Genomic DNA, 22,918 nt, shown 5'->3' on the forward strand with positions numbered 1-22,918 from the left:
ATGCTGGGGAAATCACTATACTCTGCATTAAGATGCGAGAATGTCTCCACGTACTTAGCTGCAGATTCATAATTCTCAGCCTCAAGGGCCTCTCTAGCCATCATCAATGCAGTTGGCACGCTCCACAATGGCATCAATCCGATTGAGCGTGGCTTGGACCCACGACTGCGCTAGCTCTCGATCCGCTGTTCGCTATCGGCCTATTTTTTATTTGCTTTTTTTTCCCATGTGGCCTATAACAGGCCACTTTCGGACCAGAAAAGTGGCCCCTCACTATATCAGAATTCCCTAGCCCCCTTAGACCCTTTTCTAGCTCTCAGAATAGCTTGAATCCTGTTGTACGCATGTTTCTCTTCTTCGATAGCCACAAACTTGCTGCCCCCTCCACGATCTACTACAAAGACCTGCCAATTTCCAGGGTAGCACTTCAAAAATCGAACATCCTCTCCCAAAATTTGTAACTGCTTTAAGGAATAAATAGTCTCAAAACTTTTAACAAAGCCATCTCTAGCTTTTTTTTTGTGCTCCAAAACCAAAGTATGAAATAACTTGTCCTGCTTGCCATTGAGGATTGACAAACAGTACCATACAATCTTTGGAGCCTGCTTATTCTTCCACCTTCTCAAGGCAGTCAGCATTTGGAAAAAGAACCAGCAGAACCTTTTTCGTTTCCCACACTCCAACATCATCACCTTCATCTAAGATGTATTCTTTTAGAGTAACATCCTGTGAAGGATTGGTAACACCAGTAAGACCCTTCAATAAAGCAAACACAATGGGAATTGCAGCCTTAAACTATTGTTGGATTCCGCCCTTATGGCTATATGCGTTCATGCAAAGTATTAAATTTGATTTTTACATATTGGCCAGTCATCAAGGTCTGTGGCCCCAATGAGAGAAAGTAAATCTTCCAATTGCAAACTTCTCAAGCCACCTTTTCCAGCTTGTTTACATGCTAACAGTGCCTGTTCCACACTCTCCTCCAATGTCAAAGGTATGGAAAATGTTCGAGTTCTAGCTCTTGCAACTGCAACCTGAGTGCTATCACTAACTGCATCTTCACTGGAAGCGCGCAATGACAATGAAGGCGGGCAATGCTTCTAGGGAACTTGTGAGATTGAATGGTCTCCGATGAGGAGGAAGGAGACGAGATGAGAGGACGCGCTGGAAGGTTTCCATACTTGGCATACATGCCAACTAGAGCATTAGAGATAAGTTCCTCTTGCTCCAACCCCCTCTCCACTATACTGCCCACACAGAACAAAATGCAAACACAATGACTAAGTATGTACAAAGTAACAAATGTCACACACACAAACTTTTTGGTGGATTCCACACCTCGGATGTGCAGTAGTATGTATGACATCCACCCCCTCTGATCCTGTGCATCCTCCGGATGGGCCAACTACCCATGATCATTGTCGTCAAGATCCACGAACAGATCAATCTCTTCATTGTGTATTTTCGGTATATTAGCAAGGTTATCTGTAATATCATCTATCTCTTCTACTAGAGTTTCTTCTCATTGCTCCTCTCTTGCAAATTCTTCCAATGCATAATCCTCATCATCTCTTTTCTTGAAAATCTAGATTCTTTTTCCTACAATGGGCACTCTAAGAAATGTCCCATCCAATTCTGTCAGCTCATATGTTGCATTGTCAAAGACATGTCTCACTATTACGGCCCAAACCATCTTTTCACCATCTTTCAAAGTGTAGTATGCTGATTTTCAAGGCTACTATCAAAGACTAATACCCAGTCTCCCTCTTCTATTGCTCTAGGCCGCAAGCGATGCCTGCTGTCAAACCTGTCCTTATTTCTAAGTCTAGCAGCCTTCAACCTGTCAATAGCTAGCTGAATATCCTTTGGTCTTCTCTCCACCTGCCGGATCCGAAGAGCTAAGAGCTCCTCTCTCGTCAAATCCTCCTACCAAGGTAAAACTGACCAAGTCAAAGCACAAGTCTCAGTCGGCATAACCGGTTTCTGACCATACATCAACTTTGCGGGCATATATCTTGTGGTAACACTGTGAGTCGTATGATCAGCCCACAAAGAAAATGGTAGAAGTCTCGGCCATTCTCAATCCGTCCTTTGCATGCTTTGGCTAATGCTTTCACTATCAGCCGATGCCCTCTTTCACTCTTTCCATTTCCCTCTGGATTGTATGCTGTGGTTAGAGCCAACTTGATTCCTAGTTGAGAGAAAAACTCCCTAGCTTCATCTGCATCTAATTCACCGCGATCTGCAGTGATCTTACCCACACAGCCATACCTGTAGAAAATTTGTTCCAATAAGAACTTACACACTGCACTAGTGGTCTTCGTTCTCAAAGGTCTACCCTCAACATGATTGGTAAGATCCTCTCTAGCCAATACAATATATCTCATCTACCATAGACCCATCAGCATAGTAAGCAAGTCAACTATCCACTTATAATGAATGCATAGCCGATAGGTCGGATGAAGTTCGTCTCGATGACGCACTACGGAATACATCTGACAGTCTCTGCAAGTCTCTACAAAGCGAGAAACATCTCTGTACATGCCTTTCCACCAATATTTTTCCTTGATTTTCTCATAAGTAGCCCACACTCCTTTATGACCAGTCCAAGGACCCTCATGAAACTCTCTCATCACCTGTAACTGGGTCTCTTTATTGCAGACAACCCGCAAGGGTAATCCATCTCTTTTCTTCGGGTGCTTCCAAAGAAATCTGTCCTTGAGAAAATAACAATAGGCTTTTCTTTTGATCTTCTTGAACTCTTCATCTGTCCATTCATCTCTTTTGCTTAGTGTACTAAGGTACTTGCCAATTTGCAACCAATCTCCAACATAAAGTTCTTCTATGAAAGCCACAATATCATAGACACGGCAAACATGATCAACCATAGCGGCTGAAATTTCTGCATCATCCTCTTCTACAAGTAGTGTCTCCTCATCATCATATCTGGCTCTAGACAGCATATCCGCCACTGGATTATCCTTCCCTGCTATGTGTTTAAATTCTGGATTTAATGACTTGATGTATGTGATCCATCTCAGCATAGCTATATCCAGAGTAGAGCAATTCATAATCATACCTATCAATGGTAAGCAATCTGTCTCTACCACAACTGGGGCTTCAATAAAGTACTCCTTGTCACATTTGAGAGCCATAACAATTCCCAGTAATTCCCTCTTGATTTCAGATACCTCCTCTGTCTCTCGTTTAGGACTTTCACCCCAAACCAAATAGCATACCAGTTTTCATATGCATCATCTTGACCCATAGTCCAAGCTATGCCTATCGGACTAGTGTCAACTATCAATACAATAGGCCTTCCGCAATTATAATCCGCTTTCATGAGAGTAGAAGCAATATGCAATAACTTCTTCAATTTCCGCACAGCTCTAGTGTGGCTCTCATCCCAAAAAACTTTCTGCCCCTTTCGAAGCAGCTGATATAAACAATCTACTATGTGTGCAAAATGGGGTATCCAAATCATGTAAAACACATAGGCTCCAATGAATCTCCGTACCTCTGAAGTGGTAGAACAATACTCTGTAATCTTTCCTATAGCATCCAAGGTTTCCTACCATAATACCCACACATATGTCCAACAATGACGACCTCATTTACTCCAAAAACAGATTTCTGCCCTGATAGTGTCAAGTTCACTTCTTCTAACCTGGCCAAAATCTTTTCACAGGCTGCAATATGATCAGCCACAAAGTATCTGCATCCCTGCTCATTTAGACTCTCATTCTTCTCTTCTTGTGCATACCCCTTAATGGGCACATCATCCAAGAAAGGCATGGTAAGCTGAGGTATGTTATGCATGGAATTCATCATATGCGCAACAGAATTAGTGGCACCTTGAGGCAAGGTACACATCCTGACAAGCCCAATAGGAGTTCTCATAGTGGTTATGTCCCTTCTTTCCAAGGCTAGCTGAAACTGATCATATCCCGAATACAAGTCACCTAAAGAATAGATGGCATGTCCTACAAATGCTTCTGCAAACTCATCCACAACTGGACCTATACCAACATTTTTCAAATCTTTCTTCTTCCTGCATATGTACTGCCTGGTAGCTCTAGGCAACTTAGAGGACTTCTGATAACTCATCAAGCTGTTTGTTGAAATTCCAACAAAATTGGAGGAGAAAACATTGCTGCCAGGAGGCGAGAACTCCAATCTCCTCTTCTCTCTACCACTGTCTTCTCATGGAACAGTGGTACCTAATGAAAACCCGAATCCCTCACACTAGACAAAGGTGCATCTTGAAGAGTATCTCTATTTCTAGCATGACTTACACACACAATCATAAACTGGACTGCTCTCATACCATCTTTACTGCGAATCCGTGCATAATCAGATCCATCATCCATTACTTTCGTCTCCATGCGCATCTCTGTGATGAATGGCTGTCCTAGGATTATGGGGTAGGAGCATGAATCCTGCACAAAGAAATGGAAATCCTCCTCTACATCTCCAATAGAAATCCTGACACTGGGACAAGCAGCATACAAATCACCTGCAGTGTTGTTGGCGGCTCTCATACACCACCTATGCTCTGCATCCATAGGCCACCTATTACTTTCATAAACTCCATGAACTATGAGATTAATCTTTGAACTATGATCCACCAAAGCAACATAAGGCACCTGTTTCTCTCCAGTTTTTACCATTGTTTCTGTAGTTGCCCTAGCCCAATGACTCTGCGAAAAATGACTATGTGATACCAAGATAGGCTCATCAGTTTCAGCATAATGCATAGGCTGGACTCTCTTCTCTGTCTGCAGAAAAATAGAAGCATTCTCAACCATAACCTCATCCTCATCCTCATCCAACTCTCCAATCAAAACTCCCTGTGTATCAGTAGTAGGCAATGTATGTCTTTTCCTCTTCACGACTTCTTGGAACTGATCTTGAAACTTTCTTTTTGAGATGCCCAAAACCTCAGAAATAGTAACAGTCACCTCACTGCCAAGTATCTTATCATTAAAGATTTTCTTCATGCCCATAGATGTCTCAATATCGGACATTAATCTAAATCTTGGCTGCTTTCTCTGTCTAGGCTCCTATCTCTTTTCTTTCTTTTGAGCATCTTCCATTTGTCATTCTGGCCCTGGTCTCAAAGACGGCCCTGCAGTAGGTGAAGTAACAAACTCACCCCCTCTAGTCTTTTTAGCTGCATTTGGATTCTCTTCATCTCTCTTACGCTTCTCCTCAACAAGTACATCTGCTCCCTAAGACTTAGCCAAGTAGGCATACATAGTGTACTTGTCAACAGGCGAATGCCAACCTGTCTCAGATCTGATGCTAGAACCTGCACTAGTCAAAACAGTCTGCTGAATTTTCCCTTTGTTTGTCATCTCCATAGCATAGGTCCATAATGCTCACTGACTCTCTGAACCTTTCTCAATCAGGACTCCATATGCAGAAGCATCTCCTCTAGCTGCCACATAAGAAGTACATGCAGCTATGTCATCTACTAATTTCTTCATTCTGCCTTTCCCAAAATTGGTAGCAAGCGGAGCTCCTGTTTTAGTCAACCAGATCTTGCCATCTTGTCCCCTCCTTGCATCTTGAAAAGATTCACAATCCCTGCAATGCTGATGGTCTATACTATCACACCAAATACATATTTGATCTCTCCTAGGTGCACTAGGAGCACTCCTAGGTGCACTAGGAGCACTCTTAGGTGCACTAGGAGCACTAGAAGAAATAGTAGGTGCATTCAAAGCAAACTGCTCTTTCAATTTTCCCACCAATTCTACTTTAACCGACTCCAGTGTCAAATCCATTATGCCTTTGATTATGTCATCAAGAGAGGAAGGAGCCGAAGGAGCGGATGATTTTGGAGTAGAAGGAGCGGGCATCGATCTTGGAACAGGAGGAACAGGAGGCACTGGCATAGGCCAAGTAACTGGCTGAGGAAGAGAAGAAATAACAGGGGTAGAAGCAGACATAGGAGTACAAGACGGCGTCGGTATCATGGATCCATTCTGTAGGCGGGTCTTCCATATCCGCCTCTTGGTCAAAGTCGAGACCGCATCCTGGGCATCTTGCCAATCTGTTTTAAGACCCATAGGCTTCGTGCGATCCTCAAGAAGCTCTCCTAATTCTTCCTAAAGAGCAGGATCTTCAGCTTGCAAGAAAAGCTCAACTTTCTCAACATCCAATGCTATTTGTTCAATAGCATCAAGTTGACTATACCTCTCTTCAAATTCTCGTATCAATTCTGAAGCAGCTAGACCTTTTGGCATGTAGACCCACTCTTAGAATGACCGCTGTGTAGCCATCCCAAAGTCCTCAAGAAAATACTCCTCTTTCAGGGCCTTCTTAAAATCTTGCCAATGCGAAATTTGAAGGAAAAGATTAGTCACTTTTACCCTCAAGGCAGGCGTGACAAGGTGAAGAAAATATTTACTCATAAGTCTTGTTGGTACTCCAAAAAATCCCATCGTAATCTCATACGTCTTCAAATAAGTCGATACATTATGGCCATCAAATAGCTTCTTTTCATTTTCAATTGCTTCAATCGCCTTAGTCGCACTGATTGCATTCTCTTGCTCCGAATATAGTTGCCTTTGCTGAGACAACTGTTGTTGATGTAACTGCTGTTGTTGCTGCATATACAATTGTGTCTGCTGATTTTGAAGCTGCATATACATAGACATATTCTGCAAAATTTGCTTTAAATCATCCGTAGAAGTACTTGAAGCAAAAGTGGATGATGGACTCGAAGTAGAGGACAAAGCAGGAATCGTAGAAGGGGCTGAAATTGATGCTGAAGTATCTCCCATCTTGAAATTTAAATGCGACGCTTTCACGTCGGGTTCACCAAATATGTCGAAGGGTTTTCGAAAGCAAAGTCGCAACCACAGAGGTTCTTGAGAAATTCCGAGATAGAAGATCAATCAAGTGAGATCACGATTCAATTTGAAAGCTCAATTTTAGATAATGGCCCTATAATCAACTTGTTCAAGCCTTTGGTCTCTTGAATGTGGCAAACAGACCTGAAAATAACAAATGTTTGTACCAATGCAAGTGTGAGATGACCCAATGTCAAAGATTGATCTTATCATCAACTGGTTCAGGCCTCCAGCTTCTTGAAATGTAGCATTCAAACTTGAATGTATGCAATACAAGTCCTCATCAAAGACAAACTCTGAATCACATAATTTTGGCAGCCACAAGGCAATCTAAGAACATAGTCAATAAAGTCTGCCTGAGCAAGTTAAGTAGCTGTCATTTGCATATCCAGATTCTTCCAGAGCCCGAACCACTACTTGCCCCCTTTGCAGTCACGCAACAATCATGGAGTTGAAGCCAACGCATGCAAAGCATACATTCCTTCTCTCTCCATGCGATGACTTGGTTTAGTAGTAGCCTTATGAGTAGGGTTGATCAAAGAAGCTTCACATCGATTGACATAACTAATGACAGGCTGAGTGATAAGCTCTCCTTCAGGCTCTAATAATCTCATGTCCAGATTTGTTTTCGTTTGCAGGCCTCTCTTCTACCCTCTTTGATCTAACTGAACAACTGTATTGATGTCTTCTCTGCTATAGTGGACAACCCGATTGGTCTTTTAGCTCTTCCTTCCTTAGTCGTAGATGTAGTTCTTACGACTGCAATATTGAGCTCATAGCACTACCTTCTTGATAGCATATATTTGTACGGGATCCCTGCTCAACATTACCTTTAATTGATGCCCAAAATGCTACAATCAATGTTGCTCTGTCCGGGCATACTGCCACCTTGCTTCGATGTCGTTAAGGCATCCTATTGAAAAGTCTGTATCTTTGATATGTTGCTCGTCTTCTCCGCGGACTGGTTGTAGGGGACCATCTCCCTTCTTTGTCTCCTTCTTTCCATGTGGCTATGCTGGGGAAATCACTATACTCTGCATCAAGATGTAAGAATGTCTCTGCGTACTTGGCTCCAGATTCATAATTCTTAGCCTCAAGGGCCTCTCTAGCCATCATTAATGCATTTGGCGCACTCCACAATGGCATCAATCCGATCGAGACCCGCAACTGCGCCAGCTCTCAATCCGTTGTTCGCTACGGGCCTGTTTTTTCTTTGCTTTTTTTTTCCCAGACGGCCTACAACACACCATTTTCGAACCAGAAAAGCGGCCTCTCACTATATCAGAATTCCCTGGCCCCCTTAGACCCTTTTCTAGCTCTCAGAATAGCTTGAAGCCTGCTGTATGCAGGTTTCTCTTCTTCAATAGCCACACACTCACTGCCCCTCCACAATCCATTACAAAGACCTGCCAATTTCCAGGGTAGCACTTCAAAAGTCAAAGATCCTCTCCCAAAATTCGTAATTGCTTTAAGAAATAAATAGTCTTAAAACTTTTAACAAAGTGATGGGACCTCAAATGGGCCAGCACTGGCTATGGCACTAGCTGGACCTCATGCTCATAACAAACAAATACACCCACATGACCTCGTGGGCCAGGAGCGTCTACCTGCTGCTAAAGGATGAACTGTCCTAAAGCCTAGTTTATGTGTTTATAGTTTTGTAGTCCAACGTTTCCCTTTCTATAAACTCCACAGAGGGAGAACCCTTACACATTGGCAATAAATGCCACGATAATCACATACATGGAAGGCAACCTCTTGGTGGAATCACCACGGCCCCACTGCAGCTCTCCTACATCGTAGGGATTGGCCCCTTGATGCGCTGCTCAACATATAGAACAAACGAACAAACTCCACTCTTTCATTTTGAAAGTATTCCAGGAGATACCATGTGTCCTTACCAAATGATCCCCCAAGAAACGAACGTCTATCCTACGGCTTAGCTCGCCTTTCCACACTCAAGCGTGGGTCATCCTCATCGAAAATAGGTGCTATGCATCCAGTCCTTTGTATTCCGATACCATGGTTGACATGCACATGCAAAGGTGGATGATCCTAGAGTGCTCAAACATAATTTTAAATCAGAAACGTGTTGTGCACAACCAGGCTTTCCAATGCTCATTCACTAACTCGTTGTGACGATGTAAGGATAGCACCGAGACAACACTCGTGCTACTATCCTCTTAATTAAAATACAACAAACTCTATGTCATGATATGCATTAGAAAATAAGCAATAATCAGCATGCAAATCGCACCATTCAAACATCCCACCCCCTACGTTTAGGTATTGCTTTCGTTGCATAAGTGTAGAGGTTCATTTTGTCATGTTTTGATGTATGAAAAGCGATAAATCAAAACCTTTGAGAAGGAGATAGGGCAAACTAAGGCTAAATCTCATGCTTTGCCACTACCATACATCTCGAAGGAGGAGTTGTACACAACATCAGCACAAGTTGAATATGACAGAGTATAACGTATGCAATGGACTTATACATTGCAGCCGATAGGTGAGAAGCTCTCGATACTAATTCATTAAAACTATATCCTGATCTCTGCGTCTGATTATTAGCTGTATAGGTCAGATTAATGGTACAGGCCATCTTGCTGGAAATTGGAAGCCCAAGCTTCAAAAAACCATGATTATTAGCTGTATAGGTCAGATTAATGGCACATGCCTACTCATTGGAAATTGGAAGCGCAAGCTTGGAAACAGTCAAGAAAAACCATGGTACAGGCATAACTGCAGTGCCAGCCTGCTTTCTATACTGCTGTGATATTCGGCCAGTGAATATTGTCCTAGGCTAGAGCTCCCTTTATCTTAACAATATCACAGCCTTGCATGGTGTGATATTGTTGCTCCGCTGTTAACATTGTAAAAGAATCAGGCCTCCATATGATCTGCATTGTACTGCTAGGATCACTATGTAAAAGGAGCTCATTGTACTGTTGTGATCAGCCGGTGAATATTGGCCTAGGCTCAGCAAGCTCCCTTTATCTTAACAATATCGTAGCCTTGCATGGTGCGATATTGTTGGAGCTGTTAACATTGTAAAAGAATCAGGCCTCCATATGTACTAAAACTAGTTCTTAAATTCAATGTTCAAACGACAAAGGCAAAAACCTAGTGCTTCTTGGTGAAAATGGTTCTAGAGGGGCAATTAACAGATTTGAGAAACCTTCTTTACGAAGGGTTGTTTTAGCTTCTAACTGTTCTGCAGCTCTGCAGCATTCAGGTCCATGCTTCCAGACCTCCAATATCTCTCAACATGTAGGCCTGGTACTGCAGATGGCCATGCAAAGCACATAATCTGTCATAACAGCAAGGGTTATAACATTTAGAACCGTTGAGCTTACAAAAAAAGGCATAGTAACAAACCTTGATACTATGTACAGTCATGACAAGCAGGTGAGGAAATTTTAGTCATGGACGCTAATTTGGTCAAGATACTTTTAGTCATGACAAGGAGTACCATTATAAGATTTCATGTGGAGAGACAATCTGATTAGAGTGACAGATGGACTAACATAAGATTCTTCCGCGCTTGATTAGGTTGTCACCATGTTGCCGCCATGTGAAAAAAATGAGGGGGGGGAGGGCCCTCCCAAAGGGCACCCCCTTTTGGCCTTAATTTTTTGTCCACCTTTTCATTCTTGGCCAGTTTTTGGCATCTTCCGCGTCCGGACTCCGATGTGACCTTTGAAAAATCCTGCGTGTCCGTCTCGGCGTCTCACACTAACTGGTAGCTCCCAGCATCCCACACGGCAGTCGAAAAAATTATGAAAAATCCAAAAGTGTCACTCGGGCGCCTTTTAAAAGCCGTCTTTCACTTGGTGCTTAAAATCGTCCTAGCTGTGCAGCCGCCGCCTTCGATGTCGAAGATTTTTCCCCTAAATTTCGGATTTTTTGGCAAATTTTAGGCACATTTCGGGCTCAAAAATCTACTCTCATTGGCGATCACAGGATAGGGCGACTTAGCCCGTTGAATCCCACAACAGATCTGCACAAAACAACCAAAGGAAGCATCAAGCTGATACAAAATAAATACATATTAAAACACAGCACAGTGCTCACCCTACCCCCTAACAAAACCAAGGCATGAAATCCACAAGGAGTAGGCCTAGCATAATCTGATAGAAGGTCTAAAGCTAGTCACTAACCGACTGCTCCAACACGGCCAAACTAAAAAGAACTATCAAAGAAGTCGCCCTAAGTGGTGGTTTGAACTACCTACCTAACTAAGGACAACACACCCCAAAAGCTCCTACTAAGTGAGAACTCCTATAGCCTGGTCAAGAAGTATTTTCTTTTAGCACATTTCTTCTTTTAGGTTTTTATTCCCCCATACTCGAGCGTATAAAAAGGAGGGAACTGAGCATAGTGGCCAAGGAGAACATGGCATCGGCCTCGGGTCCTGTCTCTGTACCCAAGAACCTACCAAGCCCTCGTGAGGTGACACTTAATCCTTTTCTGCTGACGCTCACTTTTATTTTCACTCCAACCTTCCTTACTTTCTTCTTTTCTAGTGAGACGCCACCCCTAGGAAGACAAGGCATCGGCCCTCGGCCCTGGGTTTGACTCGTCCCTAGGAACCTACCAGGCCTTCGCAAAACGATGAGCAACTGCTTATAAATTTTCATTTCTTTTCTTTTCTATTTTTATAGGGGTTAGAACCCCTTTTTACACACCTTTGTATATATTTATTCTCGTTGAGATATTCGAGGGTTTTTATTCCCCCCTATCATCATCATTTTCCTTCGGCAGGCTTCTCTAACTGCCTCACAACTAAGCAAGAACTCCTAGAACGGTTGCCTAGCAGGCTAGCAGAACAGGGTCACTAGGACTGCTTTCTAAAACAGGTCTTTCGATGCCTGGCAATGTCTTTACAGGAGGCAACTACTACTCGTACCTCCCTCAGACATGCCTAACCTAAACTCGGGACTTCATGCCTTGGACGTTGGTTCCCAAAAAGAAAAAAAAATCCCCTACAAGTACACAGACACATATAGCATAAAAACACACGGTACTCGTAAAGGAGAGATATCGCCTGGATAGGGCCACAAGAAGTCCCCGTGCGACATAGGCTCCTTCCAAGCTCTTCTTCAAACCTATCTAGCACAGGACTAAAACAAGAAACCATTAACCGCACCCATACTAAACAGACGACTGGCCCTCTTGGCCTAATGAAATAAAGCATTTTACTACAAAAACTGATCGGCCCTCTTTGCCTAATGAAATAAAACATTTAAAACCTTGCAAAAATGGCCCTCTTGGCCTAACGAGATCAAACAGAATAGCACCTACACATCCCTCCCCAAAATAGTACAGATATACAATAATATGCTCCTTTCCAAGAAGAAAAAATAGGGCTCGCAGCCCTAAGCTAAATGCATAAGATTATGACCTATCCCTCTTGCATATATAGCAAGAGGCGTACGTATAACATGTTGTCTAATCAGCCTATGGGTCCAAGATAACAACGGTAGATGGGTCTCGGCTACTCTTTGCATCACCCATATCAACCATCACCTGCCATATATTGCATGCTCTGATAACATTCCCCACAAGCGACTGGGTCCTGTTTCATTATTGATAGCAATATCCAAACTAGGATCATAGTTGAAGACAAGGTCTTCTTCATAAGCAAGGTTTGCCAGTGAATCCACAAACTGATTCCAGTCATGTGGAATCAACTGAAGAGACACTCTCTCAAACTCCTCAAATAGGGTCATGGCAGTTCGATGATACATACAAAGGATGGGATTCCACACTGTGTGTGTCCCATCTAGTTGATTCAAGATCAACTGGGAATCCCCTTTTACTAACAACCGTCGAATACCACCTTGCTTGCAATATACAATCCCATAATCAAGGCTTTATACTCCGCCATGTTGTTAGTGAATCCTACCAGGAGATAAGTAGCTAACTTCATCGTAACTCTACGTTGGGGATCTCGGATTACTACTCCAACACTCCCTTTTTTATTAGGGCCCCTGGACGCTCTGTCAAAATATAATGTGTACGTCCACAATGGGTTTGCACAGCTGCCATCACGAACTCCTCTATTCATAATTATGATAGTCAAAATTTAGCATGTTTAGAGGATGAACTGACGGCTCCATCCCACCTTCTTCATTGAACTCAACAGGGATACTTGTCAACATTCGTAAGCAATGATGAAGACTTTGATCTCCCGCACAAAGGTTTCGTCTTCTTTCTCAATCACTTTGTATCCTTTGCTCCACCAGATAAGTTTCCCCTGATGGTATCTCTGCTCCAGATATGGGTGCTCCAAATAAGGAATTAACTGCCCCGTCAACCAGCTTTAAGCTCTTTTGCAGGTCTCAAATCAGCCCTAGCATGGACCTACAATGCATTTTTCCGTGTTAGCATACTTAGAAATAATAAGGTTTAATCTTATTAAGATTAACCTTATTTTTAAATTCTACTCCATGCAGATCAGCTAATAGATCCGTAGACCTATTTTTTCGTATCCTGACAATCTTGTAGGGGCCATCCCATCTAGATTCCAGCTTCCCTGGAAACAACTCCCTATGCGCATCGTAGTACAAAACTAATTCTTTAAGGTCATGCAACTGCTTCATCCGACGTTTAGCTACCTCCTGGTGTAATAAGCTCTGCAATTTCAGTTCATCCAGGTGGGCTATGGTCGTGAAACGTTCAAAGAGTGCATCCTCGTCTCCCAAAGAGTGGTTAATTGCAAACCGTATGGTTGGCAACTCGATTTTGAGGGGTAACACACACTCTTCCCCATAAAATAATGCCCATACTGCCACATACAACTTCCTATCCCAGTCTCGTTTCTTCTCAGAGACTATTTTAGACAAGATACCCACAAGCTGCTTATTAGTACTTTCAACTTGCCCATTGGCTTGCGGATTATAGGGGGTCATTTTGTTGTGCTTGATTTGCCAAGCTTTTGATCACTTTATTCAAAAAGTGGGTTCCACGGTCCGACACTAGTTCCTTCGGTGGACCGAAACGACAGATAATTTGCTCTAAGAGGAAATTTGCAGTCTCTTTTGCATTGTCCTGCCTCATCGCCTGCGCTTCTGACCATTTTGTAAAATAATCAGTTTGCTACTATAATATACCTCTTCTGAGTATTAGACGACGGGGTGATAGGATCCACAAAGTCAATGCCCCACTTCTCAAATGGAAGGATAGCCATGATAGACGTAAGTGGGCATTTCCTATTCTCTCTGCTGTCATGTCTTTGACAGGTATCACATCTCTTAACGTACTCAAAGGAATCTTGGAAGATGGACGACCACCAATATCTAGCTCTTAAAGCTTTATGTGCCGTCAACCGTCCCAGTGAAGTGCCCTCCATACGAAGAGTCAAGGCACTCTTCCAAGATGAAAGGAACCTCGTCAGGCATCACATATCGGCGATAGATATCATCAACACCCTACCGATATAGTGTTTCTGCGATCAAGGAAAACTTCAAAGCCTATTGTCTGATTTTCCTCTTTTTAGATTTTGATAAACCAGCTCCAGTCTTTCCAATTGATAGATAATGCATGATAGCAGCATACCAAGATGGGATAGAAGTCGTATCAATTTTAAACATTTCTTCAATATCACTTCCTTCAGCCAAAGTCTCTTTCGGCTCCCCGAAATCCAGAAGGCATTCCACAATACCCTGCAACCTTGATGGCTTACTCTTAATCTCATAATCAAACTCCTGCAAAGTGATTAACCACTTTGCCAGACGATCAGGCGGTTGTAGCTTATTCATAAGCAATCTAAGCCCTTCTGCCTTCGTATAGAAAACTACCTTCTCGTAGAGGATGTAGTGCTTGAATTTTTTAGTCGCAAAGACCATCGCAAGGCACAACTTCTCCATGTAGGTGTAGTTAATTTCTGATATGCCCAATTTTCGACTAGCAAAAGCTATCGGATGATACCACTTTTCCTCCCAGATTTGGACTAAACAGCACAGCTGATACTATGCATGGTGCCTGCTGTAAATATGTAAAATACCTCGCCTCTTTTAGATGCTTTTAAAACTGGTGCTTTTACTAGCTCATGTTTCACATCCTCGAAAGCTACCTTACAAGGGTCGCTCCATACAAATAGACAGCTAAAGGATAATAAGTTTGTTAATTGCAACATCCTTTCTGCCAAGGCATTTATAAACCTCTGATAGTACCCTATTGATGACAGAAAGCTATGTACCTCTTTTGGAGTGCGTGGTGGACTCATATCAAATATAACCTTGATATTTTCAGGGTCAATTGTGATCCCTACTGAACTGACCACATGGCCTAGCAATAGCCCATAAGGCACTCCAAAGACACACTTATGTGGGTTAAGAGCGATACATCTGCAGCGCTCAAAACACTTTTTTAAGATAATCAACATCCTTTTCCTTATAGTGGTTGCCCCCAGGTCATCAATAAATACTTTCAACTCATCTGGGGAGATGTCGCCAAAGGTCTTATCTGCTGTTCGTTGCCATGATCCAGGTGCATTGCACAATCCAAACGCCATCACATGGTATGCAAAAGTACCAAAGACAGTAATGAAAGTCATTTTCAACTTGTCCTCTTCTGCAATTGCCATCTAGTTGTATCCTGCAAAGAAATCCATAAATGAATATATTTTCCTACCCACTAATTGATCCAAAATCTGGTCAATAAATGGCAATGGGTAGTAATCCTTAACCGTCTGCTTATTCAGCTCTCTAAAATCTACATATAGTCGGATCTAGTTGTTTTTCTCCTTCCTGATGACAACTGGTGAACACCATTCTGTGTGATGTATAGGGAAGATTAAACCAGCTTTTCGTAACTTCTGTAACTCCTCAAACAGCCTGTCCCTCAATTCAAAAGGCATATGCCTTACTTTCTGACGCACAGGATGACTACCTTCTTTTACAGGAATAGTATGAACAGCTAGGCTGGGAGGAATGCCTCTCAGCTCATCATAACTCCAAGCAAAGATGTTGCGGAATTCTTGAATCAAGGACACATAGTCCTCCCTTTCTACTAAATTGAGCATGGAACCTAATTTAATTGGCCGCGAATCATTCGGCGTGCCAAGGTCCACCAACTCAATCACATCCGCGTCTCTTATCCTATCTTGTGGCTCTATCGGCTCATTTAGAGTTATCTGATAAATATCCTCTGTAGGACCCCTCTTTAGATTCATCACTGGATGATGTCTCACTACCAGATGGATCATCTGCTATCTCTAATTCCGTAGAGGATAAATGAGCTCTCTCACTCTGAGGAGACTCAGGGTAAGCATCGACTATTACTCGATTAGCACCTCTACCTACTAGAACCACTCGACCGGCAGGTATATCGACTTGACAGTCTGTTTGTAAGATCCAAGGCCTGCCTAGCAAGACTCGATAGCTAGGACGTTGTGCAAATCTTATTACCCTAAAGTCCAAGAAGCATTCTACACTTGCAACTGTAACATGGACTTTAGTAACGCAACCTTCTGGTTGCCTTAGACTATCATCAGCCATTCTAAGAAGGGTGGAGCTATCTTTTTGGATGCCTAGACCCAACCTCTCCATCAACTTTGAACTCATGATATTGACGGAGGACCCACTATCTACGATAGCATGCTCCACTAATATTCCATCCACGTATGCTGGAACCCTAGGGCAATTCTTTTCAGCATGATCAAACCAATCTTCCCCTACTCGTGGTATACCCAAAGGTTCTACAATATACCCAATACGTAGGATCTTCTTGAATTCCTTGCGTACTCTTGGAGATAATTTAATCAACTCTAAGAGGTTTACATCTCGTTTGACTTCGCAAAGAGAACTTGCTAAATCAAAATCATGATAGGTAGCCAAAGCTCTCTTTTCTCGCCAAACCATCCTTTCTTTTGGTCTCGAGACCGGCTTTGGTGCTTCTCTTTTAGCTCTTGCCTTCTTTCTTCCACGCCAAGATTCAGGACTTGCATCCCCTTATCTCCTTGCTTATGGTTTTCCTTGACCGGTTTTGCATTATCTTTATCACCCTCTTTAGCCTTTTGGCCTCTTGTCACGGCTCTTAGGTTAGAGGTTTCAGCACTATTGATGCGTACAGCCTCGATAAGGCTGACTCCATTGCCTTGTGGCAACTCCTCTATAGTGGTCTTTCCTCTTTGCAGTATTTGTCTTGGTCCATCATTTTGCTGGAGGTTATTACATTGCGCTCTATGATTAACTGGACCTGGCTGTTTACTTCCTTGTTGGAGGGAACTAATCTTACTCCAACAGGTAGTGGCTAAGTGGCCCGACTTCCCGCAAATATCACATTTAACATTTGGACAGTTTCTAGGGAAATGTTGTCCGCCACACCACTTACAGTTGAATCTTGAGGGACCACCCTCTTCAGGATGTCGACTCCCTATCACACTCTGTTGCTTCTTCAGGAAATTGACGTCAACAGCTATTTGCCAATATTGTTCAGAAATCATTTCAGTGTAGTGCTTCATCATATCTTTAACTTAGCCAATGACATTAGAGGCACTCGACTTATAGCCTTGATCGTCTATCCATCGTTTCATTGGCCTAACAATTTGATTGGCTATTGGTTGTTGACTCACAGGAACAACATTAGGGTTCAAAGCTTGGCCTCCAACATTTGGTGGAGCCAACTGACTAGCCATAGGCATAGACATACTGGGAGGAGCTGGCAGCAAAGGTACATTTTGAACCATGCTTCCTCTCCCATTAGGGTTATTCATAGGCATCCCTTGACTTCCATTTATCAATGGTAAATGGCCTCCAGGTACTAGAGCCGCATTAAGATTTATTCGAGAGGAGTAGGCCATTTGTAATCATGACTCTACTCCTTCTGCTCGCGTGATGGTAGTGTCTATATCAGCCAAAGCCACACTACTCAATTGTACCTGAATATTGAAATCCAATCCATGCAAGAAGTATTGCAATTGGGTAGCCGGCGGAATAGGAATGTAAGTTTGTAACTTACGAAACACTTCCTTAAGCTTCTTGGCATAGGCTTTCACATTCTCATGGGGTTCTTGACGTGTTACATTCAAAACACGCAACCAGTATTGGCCACCTCTTTCAGGGGCATATTCTCCTCGGAAAGCTATATAAAATTGGTCGATTGTGGTTATGGTTCCAATTTCTATGCTATGATACCATAGTGCAGCCCTTCCTTTTAATTTCATGTTAAAGAACATCATAAGATGTCCCTCATCTTGGATGGGGTAATTAAACATTAATCTTTGGAATTCACAAATGTGAAACTCCGCATCTTCTTCGGCTAACCCATTAAAAATGGGCAAAGGAACTCCTAAAGCTGGCAGATCCGGCGTCCCTGCAGGAATTGCAATGGGTTGTGCCATGATGACAGTCGGATTAACAATAGGAGTTTGGACTGATGGGATCACACCCCCACTTGAAGTGGGTTGACTTGGTGGAAGAGAGGAAGAACTTCCGCTTCCTTTTGCACCTAAAGGACTATGTACAACAGTTGGGTTACTAAGACCACTGCCTGTTATGCGTATCGGGCTGCTCCTTTGAGGAGAATAGCGTCTTACAATCTCCAACCACTGTCTAGCCCTCTCAACGCGTTCTACTTTTTGTATTTCTGATTGATGGTCCTTATCAGAGGACATAAACCAACTTTTTTGGTCCCTAAAAATCCTAGATTCAAGAACCACCACTTGTTGGAAGCTCCCGGCAGACGCACCGGTGATGGGACCTCAAATGGGCTAGCATTGGCTATGGCACTAGTCGGACCTCATGCTCATAACAGAAAAACACACCCACATGGCCTTGCAGGCTAGGAGCGTCTACCTGCTGCTAAAGGACGAATTGTCCTAAAGCCTAGTCTATGCGTTTATAGTTTTGTAGTCCAATGTTTCCCTTTCTATAAACTCCACAGAGGGAGAACCCTTACACATTGGCAATAAATGCCACGATAATCACATACATGGGAGGCAACCTCTCGGTGGAATCACCGCGGCCCCACTGCACCTCTTCTACATCGCAGGGATTGGCCCCTTGATGCATTGCTCAACATATAGAACAAACGAACAAACTCCACTATTTCATTTTGAAAGTATTCCAGGAGATACAATGTGTCCTTACCAAATGATCCCCCAAGAAACGAACGTCTATCCTACGGCTTAGCTCGCCTTTCCACACTCAAGCATGGGTCATCGTCATCGAAAATAGGTGCTATGCATATTCTGATACCATGGTTGACATGCACATGCAAAGGTGGATGATCCTAGAATGCTCAAATATAATTTTCAATCAGAAACTTGTTGTGCACAACCAGGCTTTCCAATGCTCATTCACTAACTCGTTGCGGCGATGTAAGGATAGCACCGAGAGACTTCGATTTGACCTCTGAAAAATCTGGGCGTCCATCTCGGCCTCCCGCATTGACTGGTAGCTCCCAGCATCCCGCATGGCAGTTGAAAAAATTATGAAAAATCTGCAAGTGTCGCTCGAGTGCCTTTTAAAATCCGTCTTTCACTTGGTGCTTAAAATCATCCTAGTTGTAGCCGCCGCCTTCGATGTTGAAGATTTTTCCCCTAAATTTCGGATTTTTTGGCAAATTTTAGGCACATTCCAGGCTCAAAACTCCGCTCTCACAAAGCCCTCTCTAGCTTTTTTTTTTGTGCTCCAAAACCAAAGTCTGAAATAACTTGTCTTGCTTGCCATTGAGGATTGACAAACAGTACCATACGATCTTCGAAGCCTGCTAATTCTTCCACCTTCTCAAGACAGCCAACATTTGGAAAAAGAACCAGCAGAACCTTTTTCATTTCCCACACTCCAACATCATCACCTTCATCTAAGATGTATTCGTTTACAGTAACATCCTGTGAAGGATTGGTAACACGAGTAAGACCCTTCAGTAAAGCAAACACAATGGGAATTGCAGCCTTAAACTGCTGTTGGATTCCGCCCTTATGGCTGTATGCGTTCATGCAAAGTATTAAATCTGATTTTTACATACTGGCCAGTCATCAAGGTAAGTGGCCCCAATGAGAGGAAGTAAATCTTCCAATTGCAATCTTCTCAAGCCACCTTTTCCAGCTTGTTTACATGCTAACAGTGCATGTTCCACACTCTTCTCCAATGTCAAAGGTACGAAAAATGTTCGAGTTCCAGCTCTTGCAATTGCAACTTGAGTGCTATCACTAACTTGAGTGCAATGACAATGAAGGCGGGCAACGCTTCTAGGGAACTTGCGAGATTGAATGGCCTCTGATGAGGAGGAAGGAGACGAGACAAAATTATGCGCTAGAAGGTTTCCATACTTGGCATACATGCCAACTAGAGCATTACAGATAAGTTCCTCTTGCTTCAACCCCCTTTTCACTATACTGCCCACGCAGAACAAAATGCAAACACACCGACTAAGTATATACAAAGTAAAAAATGTCACACACACAAACTTTTTGGTGGATTCCACACCTCGGATGTGCAGCAGTACGACAACGTATAGTCCTTTAAGTTGACATTGTTTATCAAAGTTTTTGATTATGTCCTGATTAGGTTATTGAAGTATTATGGCTTGATTGTATGATACGATTATGGGTGCAGTTTGTAGTTTTCTTTTATGCCTGATACGGGGTCTTGGGTGTCTGCTTGTTGCATAGCATGAAGCTTTTGGTCACATATGTGTAGGGGTCATGCCGAATTTTTTCTAGGATGTGGGTTGTTTGGGGTGGTTAGTTGGTTAGTTATGTCTGTATGTCCTTATTTTGATCGATTTCTTTTTTATATCTATTTTGTTGTTTTGCAGGCATTCTCTATGATTGTCTGTGTTCGTGATGTGTGTGTATATTTCATCTGAATGGTGCCTCAAGCTCCTCCTGTTTAGTATGTTCCATTGATTAGTAGGGATTATTCTTCCCTATTGACTTTTGAGCCTATCCCGAAAGCTGGCCTTGCATCTTTCGTGGTTGCTTCACTCCCTTTGGTTCCAGACGATCGAGCCCTTTGTGATGAGTTTCTTGCATCACATAGTAAGAAATCGGGCTTGGTTCATGGTACTTCCATGGTCTTGACACCTAGAGGGTTAGGGAAGGCTTTGTCTCTTCCCTACAAAGGTGAACCCTTTGTTACATCCAGACAACTATTCTCAAATGACGAGATTCTCAAGCTGTTACAGAAGAAGACTAACGAGATCCTCGATGTCAAGAAGGTGATTAACACTTTAGGAGTGTCTTTCTCAATGATCACAGATACTCTCTGGAAGCTAGTCTACCAATTTCTCCAGTACACGTTCATGCCTGCCAAGACACCATCTCACTATTTGTCCAAGGAGCTCTTCACAGCTTCCAGGATGGTATTAAAAGGGGTTACCATTGACTGGAGTACTTACCATCTTATGAAGATGGACCGGCATTTTATCAAAGTGACTAGAGGGAATGTTACCAATGTAACTTATGGTTCATATTTATATGCTTTCTTGACATATTCAGGCCTTAAGAAGGGTGTGCTATCTCCTCCTCCATCTGATCTCATTCCTCCCCCTCCACCTTCAGAAGATTCAGAACCCATTGACATACAGGATCTTGATCCCCTCCTCCATTGGTCATTCAATGGAAGCGCTTGAAGAGTGTAACAAATAAATTTCCACCTTCATTCCTTCAGTAACAATTCCTGCTACATCTGGAAGTGACCTCCCTACCTACCTCACATGCAACAACTTATTTAGAGCACATCGAGAGGGTTTTTTGGAAATATTAGTTCCTTCGCTGAATAGTTTAGTATCATGGAATGCCATTCCTTTCCTTTGTAATGACATCCATAGTTCTATTGAACTCTCAGTGACAACTTGTGTTCAACAGTTATATGCTTCTTTCTATGAAGAATTGATGCAATCCAAAGACCAGATGCATAAGGAAACCATAGAGTTAGCCTCTGCTAAAGACACTCTTGCCAATCTGTTTAAGTAGATGGAGCAGCAAACACAAATGATTGAGACCTAGAGAGTAGAAATATCTTCTTTGAAAATTCAGTTAGCAAAGGCTCAGTCAAAGGTCACTAGAGTTTCGGAAGAGAAAGAGAAAATGTCCAAAGAAGCTCAAGAGTTCAAGACTCTTTTAGATACAAAACTATCAGCTTTGTAGACTGCTCACAATACATTGGAATCCCAAGCTTCCCAGATTAAGCAGTTGAAGGACCAACTGCTGCAGTCACGGTCCATTCCTCCAAGCCCCAGTGTCCCCATGATTCCTTCTATATCTCAGCAGGACTTGGCAGTTCTCCAAAGACAGGCCACATTATGTCCATTGTTTCAAGATAAAGTGGAAAGATTGCAGTCCATGATGGATTTATTATGGTCTACATTTGAGCACTTTCAAGAGTATGTTCCTCCTGACCATTCCTTTTTTGTCCACTATCAGCTTGCAAAAGTTGGCCTTCTATATTAAGCTCTCAACGATGGATCTCCCTCTTCCAAAGGATGGTTCAAATGGGGCTTGGACTTATGATTTGCTGACAGAAGTTGTCCGTATGGTCTTTGAAGATTCTGTGACGATGGTGTAACGTATCCGCTAGTATCATTCTAGGACACGTCTTAGCAGTCCATCGGAAAGGATGTCTAGAAAGCTTCGCCCGGCACTCCCATGGAATGTTACGGGGTTTGTGATCTAGGGCTTTCCGCGTTTGCCATGTAGTGGAAGTATTTCGGCCATTCCCACTTAGAATCGACCTGAATTAGGGTTTTTCTTATTGGTCATTTTCTAACAGCAACTAGCGTCGAACCCTAGCGAACTATTTTACGCAGAAACGCCAGGTCTGAAGCGGATTCACGCTGCACTTGGTTCAAGGAGAATGGGAAACGAGAGGGATGCAAAGCTCAACCTCTCTACCATAAGGCATAGTCCCATTCTGTTCCCCTAAAACATCGTAAATCGGATTCACTTTTAACTCTAAGTCAACGCTTTAGCTGTTCGTATTCTTTGACGATCCTCCTACTGTCCATCGTGATTTGAGAAAAGTTCCCGGCCAACCGGGACCACCCATCCGTAGGACGGACCCATGGCCCATCCTCCGCACTTTCCTCGGGTTCTTTTAGTTATTTAA

General features: G+C 42.8%; 2 pseudogenes; both read right to left on the minus strand.

The window, feature by feature from the left end:
* Positions 1-278: 278 nt before the first annotated feature.
* On the minus strand, positions 279-7,687 carry LOC148009134 (uncharacterized; annotated as a pseudogene).
* A 454-nt stretch (positions 7,688-8,141) lies between these two features.
* On the minus strand, positions 8,142-20,150 carry LOC148009135 (uncharacterized; annotated as a pseudogene).
* Positions 20,151-22,918: the final 2,768 nt, after the last annotated feature.

This window comes from Lygodium microphyllum, unplaced genomic scaffold, assembly GCF_053477565.2.
Source record: "Lygodium microphyllum isolate KBCC unplaced genomic scaffold, Lygodium_microphyllum_v1.1.10 scaffold_38, whole genome shotgun sequence".
Taxonomy (NCBI): domain Eukaryota; kingdom Viridiplantae; phylum Streptophyta; class Polypodiopsida; order Schizaeales; family Lygodiaceae; genus Lygodium; species Lygodium microphyllum.